The sequence below is a fragment of the Mytilus edulis genome, chromosome 2 (assembly GCF_963676685.1).
Source record: "Mytilus edulis chromosome 2, xbMytEdul2.2, whole genome shotgun sequence".
Taxonomy (NCBI): domain Eukaryota; kingdom Metazoa; phylum Mollusca; class Bivalvia; order Mytilida; family Mytilidae; genus Mytilus; species Mytilus edulis.
This window is the reverse complement of record NC_092345.1, coordinates 38,854,916-38,882,104: the sequence shown is the minus strand read 5'-3', so window position 1 is coordinate 38,882,104 and position 27,189 is coordinate 38,854,916. Positions and strand designations below refer to the sequence as shown.

Sequence of the window (27,189 nt, the reverse complement as noted above, 5' to 3'; positions counted from 1 at the left end):
TAAAAAAAAAATAAGAACATTTTCCGTATAAAGTTAATTAGTCAGATAAAACAACCGTACGATTGACAAGATATCGACACGCAATTACGACTACATCGGTTACTGTAGTTTTGGTCCTTTGTGGTTTATAGAAATATCGTGATTTTTTATCGTAGAAGATGACAAAATGGCGGAACGCTGAGAATTGATACTCAAAATTTAAAATCGATGGTGATCTCTTATCTAGCGGAATAAAACTTTAATATCTATAAATTTGAGAATTTTTATACAGAATGGACATAATATCAATTTTTGATTTTTTTGCGAAGTTTCCCTTTAAGAGTTTTCTAATTGCATAAAACACATAAAATTGAAATTTTTATTGAATAAAGCATAAAAGAAGCAACTTTCCTACGGACTAATGTTTTATTGTAGATTTTTTCTGATTTAACAATTTTTTAAATCATAAAAAGTGTCACTTTTGATAAATAAATATAAAAAAATAATCATCCAGGAGAAAAAATCCCTAATGACATGTTGTTTATATTGTTATAAAAACATAGGTTTAAGTTATTTATTTATTTTTTTCGTCTAAATTTACATTTCGCCTTAGTACAATTCACATATTGACTATTTGGTTTTTTTAACCTTTTTTTTTTTTTACCTAGAATTGACAGCTAATGCGAAATGGGAACACACCTTCTGAACATTTGTTAGCGGATTAAATGTTACGATCTAATTGATTTTTTCACGTTTTATCAAATATTGAGAGAACCTACATGTAAATATGCCACATGCCACCTCCATCTTCCAAGACTTTTTCCATATGTCGTACCTACATAATATTTCAATAAGCAGTATGAATATAGTGAATCTATTATTCATAGAGTGTTTTTGTAAAACAAAACATTTATTTTCGTTGTGAACATTTGCAAAATATTCAGAGAATGTATTTATCCAGTTGTTCAGTAAAATAGTACAGAATTTACCAAAACAACTAACTATATAGACATAGGAAGATGGGGTATGAGTGCCAATGAGACAACTCTCCATCCAAATAACAATTTATAAAATTTAACCATTATAGGTCAATGTACGGCCTTCAACACGAAGCCTTGGCTCACACCGAACAATAAGCTATAAAGGGCCCCAAAATTACTAGTGTAAAACCATTCAAACTGGAAAACCAACTGTCTAATCTATATAAAAAAAACGAGAATCGAGAAACACGTATAAATTACATAAACAAACGACAACTACGAAACGTCGACCAGCAGTGAAATGAACCAATCTTTTTTAGAAATATAGTCTTTGAAATACATGTTAACTATAGGTGCTGTAAAATGCCACGGGGGATTTTACTTTCTTTATATATTTCTACATTATTTTCTGAGAAATTATGTTCTTTTAAAGTCTCTTTTGAAATTAATGTAAATGGTTTGCGCTAAACATGTTTACTATAAAATTCAAAAATAGCTGTATCTTGAATTGCTTTTTTAGCTGGATGGTTGTTTTCGAATGTAGAAATATTTAAATATGATTTTACGATTAACTCTTTTCTTCTAATATCGTAGGGAGGGTCTCCCATTTCCACCTGTAATGCTTTTAACGAGGCTGACTTCATAGAACCTGTACATAAACGTAAAGATTGTGTTTGTATTTTATCTAGTATTGTCCTTATAGAAGCAGAGGCTGTAGTATATACCTCATTACCATAGTCAATCTTAGATCTTATTAAAGCAATAATAAATTTGTCTTAGAGTATAAATTGTTGCTCCCCATTTCGTTCCAGTTAAAAGTTTCATACAGTTTAAAATTTGTGTACATCTTGTATTAATATTCTGAACATGATTGTTCTATGTGAGTTGTCTATCAAAAATAATTCCTAGAAATTGAACTTCTTTAACAACTTTTAAAATGTGATTTCCTTTTTGTAGCACAATATTATTACAACTTGATTTAAGTGCTTTGATGATGATGATGTATGGGTTTTTCTGTCCGGCTATCCTTTATGGGTATTGCGGACTTTCTACTTATAGTCTGGTTCTGCTGACCGTTTAGCTTTTACTTTGCTTCTAGGAGTGTGATAAGGCGTATCTGGCCGTTCCAAGATCAAAAGAGCTGATGTAACTGCCTCTGGAGATGGCATCAATAGTGGCGATGTGTGAGGTGGTGTTGTCCGGAGCAACTCGGGATCGTCTAGGTCGAATTTCTAGTCATAGTCGATCCGGCATCGCTTGCCTCTGTCTTTGGTTGGCTGGAGGTACATGTAGTATTGGCGATGGCATGCCTTCCTGGGGTTGTACGGACTGATGACTGTGTCCGTCTTGATGCAAATGCCCTCAGGTTCCCCTTGATACTTTGTGGGTACTATCTCCCTGCTTCCATCTCGTGCTGTTGTGGCTTCTGTTTGTTGGTTCTGGTCTACCTTGGTGGTGTGTGGTAAGACCTCAGCCGATGTTGCAGCAGTGCTTTTGGCCTGCACCCACTGGTTGTAACGCGTGGCGTCCCTTCTCCTGGTGGATGGTGGTTTACCTTTCAGGGCCGGCTTGGCTTTACTGGAGTGTGCCTCTGGTTCCTTAGCCTTTGTCTTGGTCCACGTCAGCTGTACTGACACCTGGTCAGAACTTGCGGAAAACTTCCAGGCAGGTTCTTTTCCAGTTAACTTCATGGCTGCTAGTAGTGCATTCAATTCATCTGGTATTTCTATTATGATTGTCCAAAAAGTTAGTGAGTTGTGTTCAGCTGTGTTCAGTACGAGTACTTCAACTTTAAGTGCTTTGAGTGGATACACTCACTTTTTAGCTCACCTGGCCCGAAGGGCCAAGTGAGCTTTTCTCACCACTTGGCGTCCGTCGTCCGTCGTCGTCGTCCGTCGTCCGTCGTCGTCCGTCGTCGTCGTCGTTAACAATTTACATTTTGAACTTCTTCTAGAGAACCATTGAATGGAATGAAACCAAACATGGCATGAATGTTCCTTATGAGGTGCTGACCAAGTGTTGTTACTTTGTAGCCGATCCATCATCCAAGATGGCCGCCAGCGGGGGACTTAGTTTAACATAGGACCCTATGGGAAATGCATACAAATGACTTCTTTTAGAGAACCACTGAATGGAATGAAACCAAACATGGCATGAATGTTCCTTATGAGGTACTGACCAAGTGTTGTTACTTTGTTGCCGATCCATCATCCAAGATGGCTGCTAGCCGGGGACTTAGTTTAACATAGGACCCTATGGGAAATGCATACAAATGACTTCTTTTAGAGAACCACTGAATGGAATAAAACCAAACATAGCATGAATGTTCCTTATGGAGTGCTGACCAAGTGTTGTTACTTTGTAGCCAATCCATCATCCAAGATGGCCGCCAGCAGGGGACTTAGTTTAACATAGGACCCTATGGGAAATGCATACAAATGACTTCTTTTAGAGAACCACTGAATTGAATGAAACCAAACATGGCATGAATGTTCCTTATGAGGTGCTGACCAAGTGTTGTTACTTTGTTGCCGATTCATCATCCAAGATGGCCGCCAGCGGGGGACTTAGTTTAACATAGGACCCTATGGGAAATGCATACAAATGACTTCCTCTAGAGAACCACTGAATGGAATGAAACCAAACATGGCATGAATGTTCCTTATGAGGTGCTGACCAAGTGTTGTTACTTTGTTGCCGATCCATCATCCAAGATGGCCGCCAGCCGGGAACTTAGTTTAACATAGGACCCTATGGGAAATGCATACAAATGACTTCTTTTAGAGAACCACTGAATGGAATAAAACCAAACATAGCATGAATGTTCCTTATGGGGTGCTGACCAAGTGTTGTTACTTTGTAGCCGATCCATCATCCAAGATGGCCGCCAGCGGGGGACTTAGTTTAACATAGGACCCTATGGGAAATGCATACAAATGACTTCTTCTAGAGAACCACTAAATGGAATGAAACCAAACATAGCATGAATGTTCCTTATGGAGTGCTGACCAAGTGTTGTTACTTTGTAGCCGATCCATCATCCAAGATGGCCGCCAGCGGGGGACTTAGTTTAACATAGGACTCTATGGGAAATGCATACAAATGACTTCTTCTAGAGAACCACTAAATGAAATGAAACCAAACATAGCATGAATGTTCCTTATGGAGTGCTGACCAAGTGTTGTTACTTTGTAGCCAATCCATCATCCAAGATGGCCGCCAGCGGGGGACTTAGTTTAACATAGGACCCTATGGGAAATGCATACAAATGACTTCTTTTAGAGAACCACTGAATGGAATGAAATCAAACATGGCATGAATGTTCCTAATGTGGTGCTGACCAAGTGTTGTTACTTTGTAGCCGATCCATTATCCAAGATGGACGCCAGCGGGGGACTTAGTTTAACATAGGACCCTATGGGAAATGCATACAAATGACTTCTTTTAGAGAACAACTGAATGGAATGAAACCAAACATTGCATGAATGTTCCTTATGCCGTGCTGACCATGTGTTGTTTCTTTGTAGCCCATCCATCATCCAAGATGGCCGCCAGCATGGGACTTAGTTTAACATAGGACCCTATGGGAAATGCATACAAATGACTTCTTTTAGAGAACCACTGAATGGAAAGAAATCAAACATGGCATGAATGTTCCTAATGTGGTGCTGACCAAGTGTTGTTACTTTGTAGCCGATCCATTATCCAAGATGGCCGCCAACAGGGACTTGGTTTAACATAGGACCCTATGGGAAATGCATACAAATGACGTCTTTTAGAGAACCACTGAATGGAATAAAACTAAACATTGCATGAATGTTCCTTATGAGGTGCTGACCAAGTGTTGTTACTTTGTAGCAGATCCATCATCCAAGATGGCCGCCAGCAGGGGACTTAGTTTAACATAGGACCCTATGGGAAATGCATACAAATGACTTCTTTTAGAGAACCACTGAATGGAATAAAACCAAACATGGCATGAATGTTCCTTATGAGGTGCTGACCAAGTGTTGTTACTTTGTAGCCGATCCGCCATCCAAGATGGCCGCCAGTGGGGGACTTTTGAATGAAATTAAACATGTTCCTTTCCTTATCAATGAGGTTGTGTTGTCACTTTTAGCCAAATTTTATATTTTTTCATATGATTTCAAAAACCCAAGTAGAATCAGGTGAGCGATACAGGCTCTTGAGAGCCTCTAGTTATATTTAATTGAAGAATGTGAATAGTTCTCAATTATCATTATTAATTATAAAGAATTGTGCAAGCCATAAAATGTCATGTGACAAATGAGAGTTATCTCAAACCAATTAATGCTCAAACCAATTAATGAGTTTGATTCAGTAGTAATGTTGACCAAGCTAACTAATGAACTAATCATTGGTAATTTGGACCAAGCTTGAAGAAGTCAAGTCATAGTATACCATGTATTATTTTGATTATATATAATTAACAGAATTTAAAAAAAAAAAATTATTACTTTATTTATTTTATTAAAATTGCTGTTATATATCATGTATATGTAAACAAGCCTGCGGGGAAACTCTTTTTCTTTTCTTTTTAATTTTTGTGTTGTACAATGTTAAAAATGATATGTTAACTATTAAGAGTTTTCTAATTGAATAAAACACATAAAATTGAAACTTTTATTGAATAAAGCATAAAAGAAGCAACTTTCCTACGGACTAATGTTTTATTGTAGATTTTTTCTGATTTAACAATTTTTTAAATCATAAAAAGTGTCACTTTTGATAAATAAATATAAAGATAATAATCCAGGAGAAAAAATCTCTAATTACATGTTGTTTTTTATTGTTATAAAAACACAGGTTTAAGTTATTTATTTATTTTTTTCATCTAAATTCACATTTTGCATTAGTACAACTCACATATTGACTATTTGTGTGTTTTAACCTTCTTTTTTTTTTACCTAGAATTGACGGCTAAGGCGAAATGGGAACACACCTTCTGAACATTTGTTAGCGGATTAAATATTACGATCTAATTGATTTTTTTCACTTTTTATCAAATATTGAGAGAACCTACATGTAAATATGCCACCTCCATCTTCCAAGACTTTGTCAATGTGTCGTACATACATAATATTTCAATAAGCACTACGTATATAGTGAATATATTATTCATAGAGTTTTTTTTTGTAAAACAAAACATTTATTTTCGTTGTGAACATTTGCAAAATATTCGGAGAATGTGTTTATCCAGTTGTTCAGTAAACTAGTACAGAATTTACCAAAACAACTAACTATATATAGATACAGGAAGATGTGGTATGAGTGCCAATGAGACAAATCTCCATCCAAACAACAATTTATAAAAGTAAACCATTATAGGTCAATGTATGGCCTTCAACACGGAGCCTTGGCTCACACCGAACAATAAGCTATAAAGGGCCCTAAAATTACTAGTGTACAACCATTCAAACGGGAAAACCAACGGTTTAATCTATATATAAAAAACGAGAAACGAGAAACACGTATAAATTACATAAACAAACGACAACTACTGTACATCAGATTCTTGACTTAGGACAGGTGCAAACATTTGCAGCGGGATTAAACGTTTAAATGGTACCAAACCTTCTCCCTTTTTCTGAAACAATAGTATAACATCACAACATAGAAAAACACACGATAAAATATAATTGGAAGGCTTAACTCAATCAAGAACGTAAATTAACACAAAATTTGATCTGCGAAACCTGAATGCAAATACATAGTTAATAAAATTATCAGGTACAAACATTCAAGGCCAAAAGCAAATAAACAAGTCCAAACAAAGCCATTGAAAGACACCACCGCGAAATATTTAACAACCCTTAGAAATCCATCACTTTCGAAAAAAAAACGGTTTAATAGGTTGCATTTCTGTAAATATAGACAATGCCATTTCCCATAAGAACTCCCTTTGCGGCTAAAACTTCCACTTTTTACTATGAAGTTTCGTAAAAAAATATATCTGAGAATGGAAATGTGGTATGAACTTCTATTTTATTCAAAGGTCAAAATATATGGATGTGTGACATATTTTCAACATTTATATGCCCTGACCTTGTGAGGAATTAAACTTATACTAAAATTCTGTACTACTCCTACCTCCACTTTTTGCCTACTTCCGAATTCAATTTTCACTGCAACAATATGTTTTTAAACTGGTAACAGTCCCAAGTTGTGTCTTGTTATGAAATGAAACATAGAGATCATATCCGGGAACCAGTATGTTAACAAATCAAGTTATCTATGAATATTATAAATCTCCCCCAAAAAAAGGCATGGTTTGAGAAACAGCTGTATTTCACTATAAACTGCTTAGAATCTGAATTAACCAGATGTGTGCTCGACTAGTAAAGTCGTGCACACATTTTACTCGACTAGTCTCGACATTGTCTCGACAGTACTTAACTGTACTTAACTGTACTCGACTAGGTCTCGACTTGACTTAATTAGTCTGATTCAGTATTTGAAGATCTTGGTGTAGTCTGAAATGGTCTCTACCAAGTCTCGATCAGTCTCGACCTGTCTCGACTAGTCTCTTCTCAGTCTTAACCAGTCTCAACCTCAAGTTCTTGATTAGTCTGGACCTTCAAATTTAGTCTTGACTGGTGTAAATCAGCCGATCTAACTAAATTAAATATAGATCCTTACAAAATTCCAGTTTATTTGGAAGTTTGGTTCATTGCTGTGAAATTAAAGAATTTAATTAATAGTTAGAAAAAAAAATGATTAAATTATGTTATTCAGATAGGCATCTTTAATTATTTTTATAACCTTTTCAAATCAACTTGGATTTTCAGTCATATAATGATTCTATTGAATCCTAGGTCGTTATGTAGTTTGGTGTATTGCTGTCAAATTTAAGAATTAATTAATCTGGGTAAAAAAAATCTAGGATTTGCAGTTCGGACAAAATTCAGATGGTACACTTTAGTTTTTTATAACTTTTTCAAATCAACTTGGATTTTCAGCAAGCTATACAGATACTTTGATAATATATTGATCTTACTGAATCACAAGTCATTATGTCGTTTGGTGTATTGCTGTCAAATTTAAGGATTGAATAAATCTAGGTAAAAAAAAGCTAGAATTTGCAGTTCGGACAAAATTCAGATAGTACACTTTAGTTTTTTTATTACATTTTTTTACAAATCAACTTGGATTTTCATCAAACCATACAGCTATCTTCGTAATATATTGATGTTACTGAATCATGGGTCGATATGAAGTTTGGTGTATTGCTGTAAAATTTAAGAATTTAATTAATCTAGGTTAAAAACTAAAATTTATAGTTCGGAATTAATTCAGAAACAAAATTTACCCAAAAAGCCACACCTATACTGAGGGTACTTAAATATTATATTAAGTACTTCTTGTTTGGCAGTTGTTGTTTTTTTAAACTAATTTTCCTAAATTCATGGAAAAAAAACACGGAAAAAAATACATAGGGTTCATGGTTACATGAATGTAGGACAGAAAGTCACAGGACAAAAAGTGACAATTAATTTTTCAGATTAATTTCTTTGAATAAGTATACTTTTATTTAAAAAAAAACATTTTTGTATTTTTCTTGAACTTTTATAGATAAACCAACTTTGTAATCAAAATAATATCAAAGATGATAAAATAATTGTCAAGAAAACAAAATGTCAAAGTAGCTTTGCACTTGAATAGCTCAATGGTGCCAAATATATCCTTTAAATGATTAGAATTAAATAAAATCTTAATTTTTCAAGTATAATGTCTAATTTCCCAAACTTTAATAGGAATTTATGGCTGTTGCTTTTTTTTTTATTCATTTATTCGTAAAATTTTGTTGTTGGAGATTATACCATTTGGTCTCTGTTATCTCTGATACGGTGTTAAGTAGATACCATATCCACTTCTACATCTTGTACCATGTTTAAGTGTAGACTCGCTTATCTTAAAACAAACTCAGCCAGCAAAAGTTTATTTGCATTACGGCACACACTGGGTACCAAGCTTGTTTCTGCTGACCGACTCATGCAAAATAAAATCACGTTCTTATCTTTAAATATTATAATATACACATTAACAACTTACCTCTAAAACGAATGTTACTTGAAAGGATTGAATTGCGCGCGTATATCAATAACCAACATATGTTGAAGTATGTACACGATACCAATGAACTACTAACAGCTGTCGAATGCATGTACACATTGGAAGCTTAAACTGTTAAACCGTATTATGGACAAGTCGTGTCAATATCAGTTACTAGATTGTGTTTCTCTCATTTAACTGCATTCGCTTGTATCTAATATAATATATATTTTTATGTTTGTTTGTTTGTTTCCATTAATTTTACATGCTTGTGTTTCCACATTTATTTTGACTTTTTCATTAGTGCTATTGAATGAACTCTATGATGCATAACGTTCGACATTTATTTATAAAAATAAGATTTGTAATTATATAGATATATCAACATATACCGTTAATAGCTATTAGAATTGTATATTTAACTTTTTGATAAAAGAAAAGAAAATATAGGAATAAAGGAACAACATATTGTTCTCAATAGTTCAATATGTTTGAGTATCATAGATCATCATACATTTTGAAACAAATGTTGCTGTAAAATACTAGTAATTCAAAGGTAAAGTAATTCTGATATTAAGTATGACTTACAAGAAGCACATCATAATTATAAAAGTAAGAAGACTAAGTAACTATATATAACCGTATGGACTGTAACAATGAACCGTACCACATAGTCAGCTTTAAAAGTCCCCGAAATGACAAATGTTAATCATTTCAAACGAGAAAACTAACGTCCTAATTTTTGTACAAAATAAAGAAAAACCGAATACGTTAAACACAAACGACAACCACTGAATAAGGACAGGCACGTACAAAATTTGGTGCGGTTTAACTAGTTTGGTGACGCTCTCAACCCCTTACCTGGGACAATTTCATAACGGCACAACACAAGACCAAGGACGTATAACTAACAAGGATTCGTGTATACATGTACATTTCACTTCAAAATTTATATGAAAATATGTTTTTCAATCCCTAATGACCACTTAAGTATGTTTTATAGATTCGACTGTTGATTTTCCCGTTTGAATGTTTTACACTAGTATTTTTTTTTTTTGGGGGGGGGGGGGGGGGGCCTTTATAGCTTGTTGTTTTGATGTGAGCCAACGCTCTGTGCTGAAGGCTGTACCTTAATTGACCTATAATGATTTACTTTTATAAATTGTTACTTGGGCATGTACATGTGGAGTTGTCTCATTGGCACTCATACCACATCTTCCTATATTTGATAAATAATCTTAAGTTTTGCATATATACATATTTAAAAAAAAACATACCTGATTATTTAGTACTTCTTAGTCAATGGTAAGGCAATCAGTTGGGTAAAATTGGTCAATGTAAACACCTGAGAACCTTAAAAAAACAATGAAAACATTGAGAGGTACATAAAATACAAAGGGTTTAATGTCATGATTGAAAATAACCAGAGAAAAAAATCCAAATTAATTTACATAATTAATGAAAAAGTATCTTTCAAGTAAAACATGTTGAATGGAATAATTATCAAATTGATTTTACAATATTATCCTCATTTTATAAAGATGAGACACCACTAAAAACTTTTATTTTTTCAGTCATGGAAATTGAAACTTATTTGTTGCTCTAATACCCAAGCCAAAGTATCATGAAATCAAACAAGAAGCCTGTACGGTGACCTATAGTTGTTAATTTCTGTGTCATTTTGGTCTCTTTTGGAGAGTTGTCTCTTTGGCAATTATACCACATCTTCTTTTTTTATATTTGTATTGAGTATCTTAATTTTGCATGAATCATGCCTTCAATTCATGGATATCCGATGTGTATCTCAATAGTCCCTCATAATTTTAAGTCATACAGAAATCTCAATTGTGAGTTATACGTCCTTTCGTTGGGCCTAAATTAAAATATTGTTTGTTTCCCCAATCATGACCCTGCCAAGCCAGGTGTGGGTAGGTAGGTAGGGAAATAATTTTATTTTTCAAAAAAGCTTGAACATTATCAGACGATCCGGCAAGCCTGAAAATCCAAAATGAATAAAGTAATATTTGACTTAGTTTTGGTTTTAGTGGAGGATCAAGACAGGGGGTTCTGGGGGTAAGAACCCCCTTTTTGGGGACAATCAATATTTTTGAATGGGGAACGTATAGTTGGAACCCCCTTTATCCTGGGTTGGAAACACACCATTTTTAATATTGCATGATACATCCCTGATAACTGAGACAGAAGTATAAGACAGATAAAAAAATGTAGATATAGGAAGATGTGGTGTGAGTGCCAATGAGACAACTCTCCATCCAAATAACAATTTATAAAAGTAAACCATTAAAGGTTAATGTACGGCCCCAAAATTACTAGTGTAAAACCATTCAGACGGGAAAACCAACGGTCTATGTATGTTTTTATGCCAGATAAGGAGGCCTAATTTTTCTCAGTATGCTCAAAAGCATGTAAGGAACAAAAGACCTTTAAAGTACATTTTGTTAACTATTCCTATATTGACTGTGGAGCTGCTTATTAACTACATTGCCCCGGTTCAGTTATTTTGAGAGTGAAACAAAATTAAAATTAATATTAGCAAAGAAAGGCTCAATATCTATTTCATTTTCCAAAATAGGAAGCTCATTTGTTCTCTTCAAGTCTAAATATATCTAATGAGGGAACAAAATAACTTTAATGCATTTTTATGCAATGTGCATTGACCTTATACCGGCAAACTAGCAGCTCTATTCTGATAGGTAGATATTATGAAACAAAATAGAGCTATTAAAAAATTGTTCATTTTGTAGCTCAATATCTAATCAAATACTCAACAAAAGAAACTGAAATTTGCTATGCAAGTGTAAAAATGTCTGAGAAATTGGAAAAAATAATGCAATATGTGATTGTGTAGCCTATATTCAACAATATAGCTGCAAAATAGCATTTCTGCTCTGATTGGTAAATAATTGACAAAAAAAGATGGAGGGGTTAAATAACTTCAATATTTGACTAACCTCTTAACAAATAGAGTTGAAATTTGCTATGCAAACGTAAATATAACGAGGCTCTAAAGAGCCTGTGTCGCTCACCTTGGTCTATGTGAATATTAAACAATGGACACAGATGGATTCATGACAAAATTGTGTTTTGGTGATGGTGATGTGTTTGTAGATCTTACTTTACTAAATATTCTTGCTGCTTACAATTATCTCTATCTATATCAGTACTTTCTGTGGAAAATGTTATTGAAAATCTTCAAATTTTAAGAAAATTGTTAAAAATTGACTATGAAGGGCAATAACTCCTTAGGGGGTCAATTGACTATTTTGGTCATACTGACTTATTTTTAGTTCTTACTTTGCTGTACATTATTGCTGTTTACAGTTTATCTCTATCTATAGTAATATTCAAGATAATAACAAAAAAACAGCAAAATTTCCTCAAAATTACCAATTCAGGGGCAGCAACCTAACAACCGATTATCCGATTCATCTGAAAATTCCAGGGCAGATAGATCATGACCTGATCAACAATTTTACTTCCTGTCAGATTTGCTCTTAATGCTTTGGTTTTTGAGTTATAAGCCAAAAACTGCATTTTACCCCCATGTTCTATTTTTAGCCATGGCAGCCATCTTGGTTGGTTGGCCGGGTCACCGGACACATTTTTTAAACTAGATACCCCAATGATGATTATGGCCAAGTTTGGTTAAATTTGGCCCAGTAGTTTCAGAGGAGAAGATTTTTCTAAAAGATTACTAAGATTTACGAAAAATGGTTAAAAATTGACTATAAAGGGCAATAACTCCTAAAGTGGTCAACTGAACATTTTGGTCATGTTGACTTATTTGTAGATCTTACTTTGCTGAACATTATTGCTGTTTACAGTTTATCTCTATCTATAATAATATTCAAGATAATAACCAAAAACAGCAAAATTTCCTTAAAATTACCATTTCAGGGGCAGCAACCCAACAACGAAATGTCCGATTCATCTGAAAATTTCAGGGCAGATAGATCTTGACCTGATGAACAATTTTACTCCAGTCAGATTTGCTCTAAATGCTAGTTTCAGAGGAGAAGATTTTTGTAAAAGTTAACGCAGGACGACGACGACGGACGACGGACGCCAGACGCCAAGCGATGAGAAAAGCTCACTTGTCCTTTCGGCCAGGTGAGCTAAAAAAGGAAAGGAACTCATGCAATTTAGAGCGTCTTTTAACACCAAAAATGCAAGTTTAGCTGAAAAAATAAAAGGCCATTCTCCATGGAAGTCGCCATTTTGTTTACTGAAAAGGGCTGGTTTATATGTTATATTACACGTGAAATACACAATAAAAGACCCCTACTTTCATCTGCAAACGGAAATACTATCTAAAACTTGAAATCAAATAATTTTGTACAAGTAAATGCAATAAGAATAAATAATTTCATTGCAACATGACGGGTCATACCACCTCGGTATCAGCATCATGGGCTGCATCTCGCATCCTTACTTATGATCACTTATTATGATGTTTATAAACGTCTTATGTTGTTTTTGTAGTAAAATATCATTCAATACCATAAAAATACTTCTACTAAATATGTTTTTAATTATTCATATAATGTTTTTATACTTACAAATTGATGAAGAAATTTCGAAGCGCCGGTTCCCTCTGAAATTTTCTGCAGATCTCGTGTTTTCTCGCGATTCGAGGTACTTCTCGAATTTTATCAAGACGGTATCAGAAGTTTCCTATCCTTCTAATATACGTCCTTGACAAGACCTACAAAAAAATATCTTATCAAATATAAAAAACAGCAATGCACACAAACCATTAAATTACAGGCTCCCAACTCGGAACAGGCACATATAAATATGATGGGGGTAAACTAGTTTGAAGGCCCCAACCCTCCTCTTAAACTGGGACAGTTAAAAAGGGCTTAACTCATCAGATGGATACAAAAAGAAATACATCTAACAAAAAACTGAGTGGACGTGACATCCCCACAACAAAAAGATACTATGAATAGATCTGATGGTACTCGCTGCAGTTACTGACAGCTATTTCAAAGCCAATAACAATTAACTAAAAAACAAAATCATGCATCTAAGACTAAAATAGCAATCAATACACACCCAACATCTGATGGATTTAGTATAATGAAGTCATTAACAGTCATTAACAATTATATAGAAGTGACTGCCTATATCTGATTTTGATTCTATTAACATGGAATATATGGTACATATTAAGAATAGGACACACTATTGCTAGTTTTATTGAGGTATTTGTTTGTATTTCTAGCTGGTATATTTTAATGCCACGTTCCCAAACACACATTTAGATGTCATGGCTTACTTTTGGTTTACCGACAGGACAAAAACACTCAACAATAATATTCAGGAATGATATATGAGTTTTAATGACTGCGAAGAGTAAATAAATGCAATTGCAAAGAGTTTAAAAACAGATACGCATATATATTTTGAATTCATTTGCATTCAGGGCTTCAAGTAAAGTATGCATACTGTAAACTGTGAGTTTATGCTGACTCATCATAGTTAAGACCCAGGATTTTCTCGATCTTCTTGAAATACCTATATAACTTCATATTTGAGTTAATTTCATTAAAATCTTTGAGATTAACTAGATTTGGTGAAATTCTGTATGTTCTCTTTTTTTCACTGACGTTACGCGCGATGTTCGTACCGTTTACGTTTTTTAGTATGTTTTGTGGGTAAAACTGCGCGCAGGTGCAGAAAAAACGTATTTTAAGTAAAACAAAGATATTATTGTACTGGATATAAATATCCTTGTTCAATTATTTCCATTAAAACAATATAAAACGCATTTGTTCATGTTGGTATGCATTTGATTCCGGATTTTGGAAAAATAATGGGCTGTCCCGGGTAACATTTTACGACGAAAACTGAAGTATGAGCCTTCTTTTCAACTTTTTTTCGCCGATTTTCAATATTATTTTTTTTTTTTTGCCGCGAATTGCCATGAAATGACAACCCACTATGATATATTTTTTTGACGGCTAATGGCGTCTTATTCTGTTAAGCTGGGGTCACACATTCACGATTTTTACTGCCGTCCTTGACAGGACCATTCCCGATTAAAATTTGTCAAAAGTCTGATCGAGATCCTGTGAATCGTGGATGGAAATTCGATTTGTATCTTTCGCCAGGTAAAATTCGACCGAGTCTGTCACGACTGCGTCCCGATTCTACCGAATGTAATCCGACAGAGATCAGATAGTGACAAGACAGTGAACCGACGCTGACGGAAGTTATCCGTTCGAAAACTGTCGGCATAATCGGGATGATCAGGTACTGTCGGAACGTAATCCTATCACGGTCCGCTCTATCGCATTGCAAACGGCTTTGTCTGGTCTCAGTCGTATTGTATTCTGTTATTGTCGGGACTTCTCCAGATCATTCCCGTTCCACATGACACCGTCCCGAATACACAGAACATTGTTAGGAATTCGATCCGATACAGCAGAATCTGTCACGACATAGGCACGATTGTAATCCGACTAGACAAAATCGGCTGAGTTTCCCCGAATGTTACGGGACGCACCTAACTGTCGGGGTGCTTTGCCGAACTATTCGGACCCTTCCCGACCAGTAGGAATCTGTTACGAACTAAAACGACTGCGTTCAGACAATAATAGGACATTCCAGATAATTGAGGATACTAATCCGACTTTTTCACTTTTCGTGTCGTATCGCTGTCTGATCTCAAACGGGAGCAATAATCGGCAATGTGTGAACCCCGCATTACGCCATGCAAATCTGCAAAGTTTCATTATGTCCCATCTCCATTTTCGAAACTACTTTAACGAAAACAGTTAAAAAATACGGATAAATGATGTCATCAGGTGAGAAAATGATATAGCTAGTATAATGTTGTTTATCTATAATTAATTAATTTCAAAGGCAAAATCGGTCAAACAGAAAAACAAAAAAGATCCTAAATATTTAAATTTTGTGAATAAAATGTCATGCGTTCAATTTTTGCAAAAACGTTGCGTACAGTCGAAATAAACGAAAACGATGATTAGTTTTGCACTTGATTGTCGACAATCAAAGTCTTATATAGACATGTTATTTTTCTAATATTTTCAAAATATCTATATTGATTTCCATTGCATTCGTACTTTCCGAGAAAACAATGTTTGAAAATTGGTGACAAGATGTCGCACGCACTAAATTTCTTACGGCGACAACCTGACGTCGTTTTGAATAGCCAAAACAACTAAAAACGCAGTGCCATAAAAAAACACAGAACAAGCGCACAATTTTGTCGATTGTCGGTGCATATATTGTTCAACTACATATATAGAGAGATACTTTTTAAACTACGATTTGATTTATCTATATGTTACTGATTTTTCTGATTCTTTTTATTATTCTATGATATTGATAAGTGTTGCCCTCAACCCGGAACAGATTGAATGTTTTATTTTTACTCGCAAATTTTAAATTAAGTGCAACACTTGCAAGTTTAAACGAGTAAAATTTGGGTGCGTAATTATACGAGCATTTTTTTTTGCGTTTCTATCTTATAGCACTAAAGAGTCTTCTTTAAAATTTACGGACGAAGAATGTTTCGGATGATGTTCCCAATGTATCTTTGAAACGATACGAATATATTACTATGAAAACTAAGAAAAAAACTTACACTTGTCACAAAATACACTAGACCGGGTAACATACAATACATATCTGCGGTAGATTTTTTTTAAATATTGCGGAGAACATTTGAACGACACTAAGTTAGTGTATTGTAAGCGCCGAATCGGGAGTATAGATCGTGACACAATATATTTTAAATCGTTCCTAATATTGATAGTCTCTATCAAGTTTTTTCTTCTTCTTTGAATGATGCTTATTTGACAGTTACGTACCTGTCATGTTATTCTTGTGAAAACTATTTGTTTGGTACTTACAAAGACTGCATAAATAATTCCATTTGAAGTATAAGGCCACCATACCGACAATTGTCGAGAACAACTGAAACCGCAATTGGGGTCCCGTAGAAGCCATGTGGTATGATTGCCAATGAGACAATTAACTCTCCACAAGAGACCAAAATAACACAGACATTAACAATTATAGGTCATCGTACGGCCTTCAACAATGAGTAAAGCCCATGATCCATAGTCAGCTATAAAAGGCCCCACAATGACAACGTAAAACAATTCAAACGGTAAAACTAAGAGCCGTATTTTATCTAAAATGAACGAAATACAAATATGTAACACATAAACAACCGACAACCACTGAATTACGGGCTCCTGACTTGGGACAGGCACATACATACATAGTGTGGCGAGGTTAAACATGTTAGCGGGATTCCAACCCTCCCCCTAACCAGACAGGTACATTAACTTTACTTATTCTAGAAGTATTTTTGTAGCGTCTAAACCATGAAAAACGTCCGAATTTAGCGATAACGTCTGTTACGATTATAAGCACGAACATCGCGCGTAACGTCACTCAATATAGATTGCATTTCTGTAAATATAGATAAGCAATTTCCTACAGGAACTCCCGTTTTGGCTAAATAAATGAAACACTAGTATACCGCTGTTTAAAGTTCATAAATCGATTGAGATAAAACAAATCTGGGTCACATACTTAAAGAGAGGGAAACACATCAACTATAAGAGGAACTCAACGAAGCAACAAAACCCTGACGTGCAACAAAAAAAAAAGACAATACAACATATAGAAACGAACTATTATATAACAACTGCCATATTCCTGACTTGGTACAGGACATTTTAAGAAAAAATGTTGGGTTGAACCTGGTTTTATGGCTAGCAAAACCTCCGCGCTTTATTGCAATGTTAAATATACCGCTAAAATGACAACATTACATAACGGAAATACAGTAGAAATAAAAACAGTGCCACTTTTACTATCAAAAACTCGTAAAAAACTATATCCTAGATTGAAGGTTGATATACACTTCTTTTTCATTCAAAGTTCAGAACATTAGGCTGTGTGGCATATTGATTGTGCTTCACAACTTTGCAATTGCATTGTCACAGGCGTATCAATATCAGCATTTAGCTAAGAATTATTCACAAACAAAAACTAAATTATGGAGGTGAGATTTTTTTATCCTATTTTGAAGATCTGAATTCAGATTCAAAGATGAAAACTGTAACTTTGGCTATGTGTTTTTCAATACAGTATCAAACTTATCACCACCATCAAATTACATATCTTAAATCTCTTGATATATTTAGTAAGAAAAATTTTAATCAAAGATCTGAAAGAGTTGAATCAAATAGCTCCTAGCTTTTATTTCTTTTTTAATTTTTTTTTTTTTTGAAGGGTTTTGGAGCCACTGAAGGCCCAAGAAGCTATAGAATAAATGATGCAAAATCATGCTTTCTGGGTGTTCCGAAGACCCTTTCATAATCTGAATATGAAGTTTTGTTTTAATAATTTTTTGACAATATTTTGGTCTCAAAGGAAAATGTATAAATTCAGTGTAAGACTGAAGTTTCTAGGGACAACATTAAAAGACCAATGTGCATGATAAAGCAAAAAAGGAATTCACATAGTTAAGTCTGTGGCTGATTTTTTTTTTAAAACTCATGATCAACTTTATAACAAAATTACAAGATTACAAAAAGAATGCAACACTAACAGAATACAGAAGGGCAATCAATGAACAAAAGACAAATAAATAAGAAACATTGATCCCGAAAAATCAGGGCTATAAGTCTGAGGGAAAACAGAACTTTCTTCTTGCAAGGCCGTGAACACAATTTGATATGGAGACAAGCGTTTGGTTTTGAAATTTCCTACATGTAGTTACGGCCCTGTTAAAATAAAAGTGATGTACTTATGGTTTCCTGAGACAATATACCTCAAGTTAAATGAAACCAATTTTCAGACATTTCAAGTATATTTAAATAATATTTATACTTTTGTTATTAAAAAATTTGAGAAGTGTCTCCCGATTTTTTTGGGGAAAAAAGATGAATTTATGAAGAATCTGGTGCCATCTCATTCTTTCGATTAGACCTGCTGAGTTATTTATTTTCTATACATTGCAAGTCAGGTAATTAATTTTCAAACTACCACAGAACAAACCATTTATTTTTGTGATTATCAAGGCTGAGTTATTTATTTTCAAAATCCTCCCGCCCCCCCCCCCCCCCCCCCCCAGAATATCAAATGGTCGTCCCCTAAGAACCATTTGAGTCCATTCATTTAATAGTAGAACTTGCATGGAATCAATGAGACATACTTTAATTATTGTTTTTTAGTTTGTTCATACAAGGATTGCTAACTAATTTCCTTTTATTTCAAATAATGAAGAATTTACATTCAGAATACTTTCATTATGATCTCTTAAACTTAAGTTTAAATGAAAAAGGTAGGACCAGGTATCAGTAATGAAAGTAATTCCTGTTTTTTATCATTTTAATCCTGTCTTGATCCATTATTCATGAATATTTTGGCTACCCCTTGTATTAATGTAATATAAATTTAGTCTGTGTTGAAATAATTTAGTTACAGCACTAAAAATACTTACCAAAATATAAATATAAGATTAAGTCTTGGAATATAATAATAGTAAGTTAGAATTATTATTTCTAATATGGCACATAGGGCCTATTTCACTGAGACTTAGTTCTGAAAAGGGATAAATGTGTTTCTCTAAAAAAAATTGCACATGTTCTTATTTTAATAATATCCACATGTAAATAACAGCATATGGTGCTTAATATAATAATAGTTTGTTCAGGAGTGTTTCAAACAAAGGGACGTAACTCGTAAATTACTATCGGCCCCGCTTCATCAGAAATTATCTTAACAAAATATGATTTAAAAATCAGCTTACTCCGGTTACAACAAGTGTGAGCAGACGAAATATGGTGCATAAAATCCGAACTATTGTGATGCTTACATAGCGCATCGGTAGGAAACTAATAGCCTGAACTGTTGAATAGACATTGTTCTTTTACCCTGAACGATTATTTTGGGGCATAACGAAGAAATCAAAGTTAAAATGGTAAAAAAAAATCAGCCTGGGCCAAGCGGTACCAACATGGCCGCGGCTAAGAAAAATGGTTTTGATATCATACTGTCATCGTTTAAGAGTAAATGTAGTGACCTATTAGAAAGTGATTCAACCTTTCATGAATCAATTACAGCTGTTAATGAACACTTGCAAACAGAAAGCGCCGAAACGACCGGCATGACGGGGGAGGACAAAGTGGCCGTTAAAATTATAACATTGATGTTGCCAGTCCTAGAGGTACTTATAACCACTAAACAAGACGATAGACTTAACAAGCATGATGTAGCTATCAATAAATTGCAGGCACAGGTGACAAACGTCTTGCACGAAAATGACTCTTTTTAATCAGTACTCTAGACGAGAAAATGTACGCATTGCTAACGTTCCAGAAGCAGATGGAGAAGACTTGACTAATATTTTAATTGAAATTGCTGGTTCGGTAGGGGTAGTCATAAAGCCAGTCAACATTAACGCCATACATAGAATCGGTCCGAAAGCACGCCAAGTCATTGCTAGATTCGTCCACCGTGAGCCCCGATTTCTGTTGTTGAAGAATCGTGCCGAGCTGAGAAAAATTGAACGTTTTAAGAACATTTTTATAGCTGAAGACCTTACAAAGCTGAAATTCAAGCTACTCTTTTACATTAAAAAGCAGACCAATGTAAAATCAACATTTACAAAAGAGGGAAGGATCCACTGTACGCTAAATAACGATTCAAAGGTTACAATTGATAGTCCGGATGACTTGTTTAAAATTGGAATGGATACCGTGGATTATAAAGCTTTAGGATTGCCCGAATTTTAGGGGTGCGAAGGAAGTCAAAGGAGCGCAGTGTTGAAATAAATTCAAGATCTGAAAATCTGCCCATATTCATAAGTGAAAGTGAATCTAGTGATCGTCAAAATTGTGAAATTCAAAATGTGAAAGGCCAGCTAAAAGTTCTGTCGTTAAATGTGTGTGGGTTGGTTTCAAAAAGTAAAATCCCCGATTTTGTGGAGTTTTTTTCATCATATGATATATAGTGTTTCACTGAATCAAAATTTGATGCTTATGATGATGTTCATTTATCTGGTTATGAATTACTACCACCTATAATACGTGAGAAATGTAGACATAAGTCTGGTGGTATAGCAGTATTTGTAAAAAAAGTTCTATTTACAAATATGTAAAAGTTATTGATATCTCTAGTCAATGTATATATTTGTTCTCTATTATGAATTTGTTGCCAAGTGATTTGTTGTTTGGGATAGTATATATCCCCCCTGAAAATAGTGTTTATGGTTCAGTTGATATATTTGATGAGATTTTAGAAAAAATGATTGATATCACCAAGTGTGCCTACTTGGGGACTTTAATGCCCATACAGGGACTCATGATGACTTTATTATTGTAAATGATACAATCCTAGACAGCCTGCTGATCGACGAGAATTCCAGAAAATATATGAACAGTATTAATGCTCTGTATGAATTGGGTATCCCAATTAATTAAGCGTTCTTCGAAGGACATTTCGAATATAAATAATTATGGGCACAAATTATTGGAATTTTGTAAAAGTTTAGATCTATATATTGTTGATGGTAGAATTAGTAATGATCAATTAGTAGGGGCTGTTACAACAAATGTGTCGAGGTTTGTGATTGGATAACAACACAGAGATGTCAGTATATATTCAGGAAACTGCCGGGGTATATACGACGTTTTTATCCCCAATTGGAACCTCAAAACCGTCACCATAACACCGGTTACTATGTGACGTAGTCAAAAGCTATCAGACTATCAGAGGATCACAGAGGGAAAATAATGACGTGCTTCAGTCAATAATACATTTTTGATACAAAATCACGCATTTTACACTTTTAATACTTAAATTTAATGCTAAAAGTGTTATTATAAATTATTACATACACGATAAAATTATGTTCACAGCAAATTAGAAAATCCTTCACGTATGCCGAACATATCAGGTTGGGGTTTTCAATATATAGGTGTTGTCAACAAATACCTGCACTGGAAAATAACATTAAGTCAGGGGTAATCCGTAATATATGTGTAATTCAGGTCTCAGAAAGGGTATATACTGTGATATTCCCGGCTTAGAGTTTATATCCCCTGAGCCGAACTCAGGGGATATAAACTCTAAGCCGGGAATGTCACAGTATATACCCTGTCTGAGACCTGAATAACATATAATATTTATGGCAAAAATTGTTAAAATGTACCATTGATGACAAAATGTTTAAGATTATAAACAGTATGTATAACAATGCAAAGTCTTGTGTGAGACAAGGCAACTCTTGTTCAAACTTTTTAAAATCCAATGTTGGTGTACGCGCCAAGGAGAAAATCTATCTCCTGTATTGTTTGCCATTTTCCTAAATGAGTTGGTCGAATTTATGTCACATTCATATAATGGTTTAGTTGATATGAGTATTACAGCACGTCTTCTTGATACTGATGAAGTCGCTGTATATTTTCGTTTATATTTGTTATTGTATTCAGATGATACTGTAATTTTAGCCGAATCGGCAGCAGAGTTACAAGCCTCATTAAATGCCATGTATTTATATTGTCAAACTTGGAAAATGCAAGTAAACAAAAATAGTTACATATCTAAGACAAAAGTTGTAATATTTTCAAGATCTAGACTTAACACAGATAATATGAACTTTAAATATAGTGGTGAAAGCCTTAATATTGTTATAAATTTTCAATACCTTGGTATTATATTTTCATGTAAGGGTAAATTTAATGACGCCAAAGCACATCTTGTACAGCAAGCAAGAAAAGCCATGTTTATAGTCTTAAGAAAGGCTAGGAAGTTGAATTTACCAATTGATATGCAATTAGAGCTATTTGATACAATGGTTGTACCTATTTTGTTATATGGTGCAGAAGTATGGGGTTTTGAAAATTGTAATATTATAGAAAACTTGCATATGCAATTTTGTAAAATAATTTTGAAGGTTTAAAAAAAGTACTGCTCATTGTATGATTTATGGAGAATTGGGTAGAATACCATTACATATTCTTATTAAAGCTAGAATGGTTGGTTTCTGGCAACGTATCATGTGTGGTAAAAGAGAAAAAAATTCATATACACTGTATTCTATATTGTATCAGCTTAGTAAAAGGGGTATCTACCACTCTAAAATTAAAAATACTTTATATGAATGTGGATTTAATTTGATGTGGGATGATCAAATAATTGCTAAATCTGATAATATTAGTAAGAATTTCAAGAAATGTTTAAGTGACTGATAAATTTATGTTGAACTGGAGTAATAATGTAATGAATTCTGCAAAATGTCTTAATTACAGAATATACAAGTCCGATTTTTGTTTTGAGAAATATTTATCGGTGTTACCATCTGATCTAAGAATGTATTTATGTAAATTCCGTTGCCTTAGTAATAAATTGCCTATTGAAACGGGCAGATTTTTTAATATTGATAGATCTGAAAGACATTGTTATCTTTGTAATGCTAATGAACTTGGTGATGAGTTTCATTTCTTATTCAAATGTACCTTTTTCAACAATGTAAGAGCTAAACTTTTACCTTTAAATATATGTAAAAACCCAAATGTTTTAAAATTTAAAGAATTGATGAATACATCAGATTTATTTACACTTACTGGAATAGCAAAAATTTGCAAAAATGTTATTAAAACCTTTTAATACATGTGCTTAATCATGTTACTATAATTTGTACTTCCTGTCAAATATTTGTATTAATTATATATACATATATACTAGTATTGCACCTTTGTTAACCATGTTGTTCTAATGTAAATATATTCACACTTTTATTGTTTGTTAAAAAATGTTGTACTAACATACCCCATGTGGGGGCTTTAGTGAAATAAAATTCTTATGTCTTATGTCTTATATCAGAAATATCGACACATCGAAGTGGCACATTTGCGTATTACAGCGTATTAAGTGGCACAAATTTGACATATCATAGTCCAAGTTATCTTGCATAACATAATTGAAATTCAGCATAGCTTCCCGAGAAGTTAATAAGAAAGAAAATTACGATTTTAATTTCATGTGACCAATTTTTGAGGTCATCACCTGGACTGTGAAGACACATTTTGAGAGAATAAATGATTTTAATCCATTATTGAGTTGATCAATATGTTTCTTATATACTCAAGAATGTTCACATAAAAGAAAATTAGTTATAATTCATGCAAAAAACTGCAAATTCAAAAAAACGGGCTTCACTTTTTTTGGTAAAAAAAATCCTATATATGGTAATCACATGACGTCCATTGTTGCTTTGAGAAATGGGGTCAAACCGGGGTCAGCTTTCCGACTGTTTTAAAATACGGCAGGCAGGATTGAGATGGGACAGGATCCACTTACTTCAAATCCCTCCCTTACCATTATACTAACAGCTTTCCATTCTTCTTGAAAGAAATCATGTCGAAGTGTGGTCGAAGTACAGGTCCCTTAAAAATACGACCGTCTGTGCACTGTTTATGAAATTCATTCCAATAAAAACAATCTCAGAAAACACCATCTCCTTCTCCAACTTCTTCCTCACCACTATCCAATATCATAATTTATCTCTATTTAGTGCATTTTTCCTTTGATGTTTTTTTATGATAATTTTTCATATCATGTTACTCGCATGAGATGGAAAATTCTAATACAATTCTAATGTAACAATTTTTTTTCATAGGTTAACAGTTGCCGTCAACAGTTGACTAAGGAGAGACCCGCCATTTTGAATTGATTGGATCAACAAATGTTCGATTACTACAATATTATCGAAAATTAAAAAAAACACCAACCTCGAATTCGCCGTGTTAATGAGATTTTATCCGAATTTGAATCGTACAGTTGGAAAGCAAGTATTTGGAAACGTCCGTTGTCGTCAAGCTTTATCAGCAACAATAGCAGGGGGAATTAATTAGGTGGCGCTACAGTCGTCCGTAACGTCAAAAAGTCCGCCAAATCAATCGGCTAAAAGATTGACGTTTAAAGTATTTTTTGCAACTTGTCATGCTTTTATTACAATTAAATTTTAAAATTTGTAGGTTTTGTTGACCAATATAATTTCTTTACGACACACAAACATTATAAAGAATAGCTTGTTATTGCTATTCCTTTATCCTGTCAGTTCTAAAAAAAATTAGCCATCTTTTTTGTTCGCCAAAAAAATCGAGTTTTCCTAATTTGACGTTTGCGTATCCAAATACAGAAAAGAACGGTGATAATCTTAAATGAAACCGGGAAACCTATTTCAAATTTATACACTGTTTTGAAGCCATCATTTTTTACTTTTATACATCACTTTTAGTGACCACCAGCCATGTCAATTTTTATCTGGTTTTAGCTACGTTTCTACTTCAAAACAGTAAAGTTTAGCTTCTTTTCATTGTACCTGTTTCAAAATGCTCTAAAATACTGATTTTTATTAAAGACATGAATGAAATTTTTAAAAGTTGTGGATTTTCACAATTCCATACGATACTTGTATTTTAAAGTAACTAAAACCCCTTTTGATCCCCTACACAAATTGACGATGACATTGTTTTCTTTTTTCAACATACGTCATGTAACGTTTATAACAAAATATGTGTCAGGGTCATGTGCATAGTAAAAATTTACACATTGGAAAAGTGAAACAAAAAACAAAGATATTCTTTATTGCGTTTAAAGCTAAACGTCTTGGAAAATTCTGACAGATCTGACAAATTATTGATAGCCTACTGTATGGATGGACAAAAGAACAAAAATAGCAATAGAAAATGCATTGCAAAGAAAATTCTGTAGGAAAAAAACATATGAAAAAAGAAATGAAGGTCAGTTAATAAAATCTTGCTTATATTATAATCTCTTTACTTAGTAAGCTATATTTCCATTCTCAATTTTATAGTAATAAGAGCAAAAAAACTAGCTTATCAAGCCAAGTCAGCCAAACAAGAAGTTTATTCATAGAGATGTGTTCTTACAAAATTGAATTTATTCAAATGGCAAATTCTTGTCAAATTTAAGCATCTTTGATCATTACTGAAGTAAAATGCACAAAATTTGTCCCACCAGTTTCATTTCATTTCCTATTAGATATAAAAGGTATCATTACTCCGATTCCAAAGAGCTCTACTGCAGATCCAAGAGACCCTATGGCATACCGGGGAATAACTTTGGCTCCTGTATCTTATAAACTTTACTGTGGTGTATTAAACTCTCGTCTTACCGTTAAACTTGATGAACTTAATTTTCTTCATGATAAACAAAATGGTTTCAGAAAGGGACGAAACACTATAGACCATATTTCTACTTTGACTACTGTCATAGAAACACGTAAATTACTAGTCCAAATAATTATGACGTCTTGAAAGGCTATTATAATTTTTTTTCTTTGACGCCTTACATCCGAAGTAAGGCGTCAAAGAAAAAAATTATAATAGCCTTTCAAGACGTCATAATTATTTGGACTAGTAAATTACATAAATTATCAACATATGTAGCATTTATAGACTTTAAAAAAGCTTACGACTGGATAAACAGAGATTTGCTTTTTGGTAAATTGGAAAATTTAGGTATAAGTAGTAAAATGTTAAATGCTATTTTTTCACTTTATAGAAATGTATATTCATGTGTAAAAGTAAATGATAATTTTACTGATTGGTTTGAGGTTAAATGTGGTTTAAAACAAGGGTGTATTCTGTCTCCGATTTTGTTTAACATTTTTATTAATGACCTTGTAGATGAAGTTAAAAAATTAGATATTGGAGTAAAAATTGATGATGAAAAAATTTGTGTACTACTTTATGCAGATGATCTTGTATTTTTAACAGAAAATGAGAAAGATCTACAAAAAATGTTGGATACTTTAAATATATGGTGTTGTAAAAATGGTTTAACTGTAAATCTAGAGAAATCAAAAATTGTACATTTCAGAACTCAGTCTACACCAAAGACAAATTTTACTTTTGTACTTAATAATAATGATATGGAAATTGTTCCTAGTTATACTTATCTTGGTTTACTGTTGTCAGAATTTTTAGATTACAATTGTATGGCTAAGGCAGTAGCTAAATCTGCAAGTAGGTCACTAGGTTTATTAATAGCTAAATGTAAAGCTAATTGGGGTTTTCAATTTGATACATTTACAAAACTTTTTGATACACTTGTT

The 27,189-nt window shown here is 33.5% G+C and overlaps 1 protein-coding gene across 1 annotated transcript in view; it reads right to left on the bottom strand.

Moving 5' to 3' along the window:
• Positions 1–25,084, bottom strand: part of LOC139510157 (glutamate decarboxylase 1-like) — a 164,704-nt gene extending 139,620 nt beyond the window's left edge. The window contains exons 1-3 of the mRNA XM_071296502.1: positions 24,839–25,084; positions 13,613–13,758; positions 10,310–10,385 (exon numbers count right to left, since the gene is read on the bottom strand). The gene's annotated coding sequence lies outside the window, so the exon portion shown is untranslated. The remainder of the gene's footprint in view (positions 1–10,309; positions 10,386–13,612; positions 13,759–24,838) is intronic.
• Between the last annotated feature and the right edge of the window lie 2,105 nt (positions 25,085–27,189).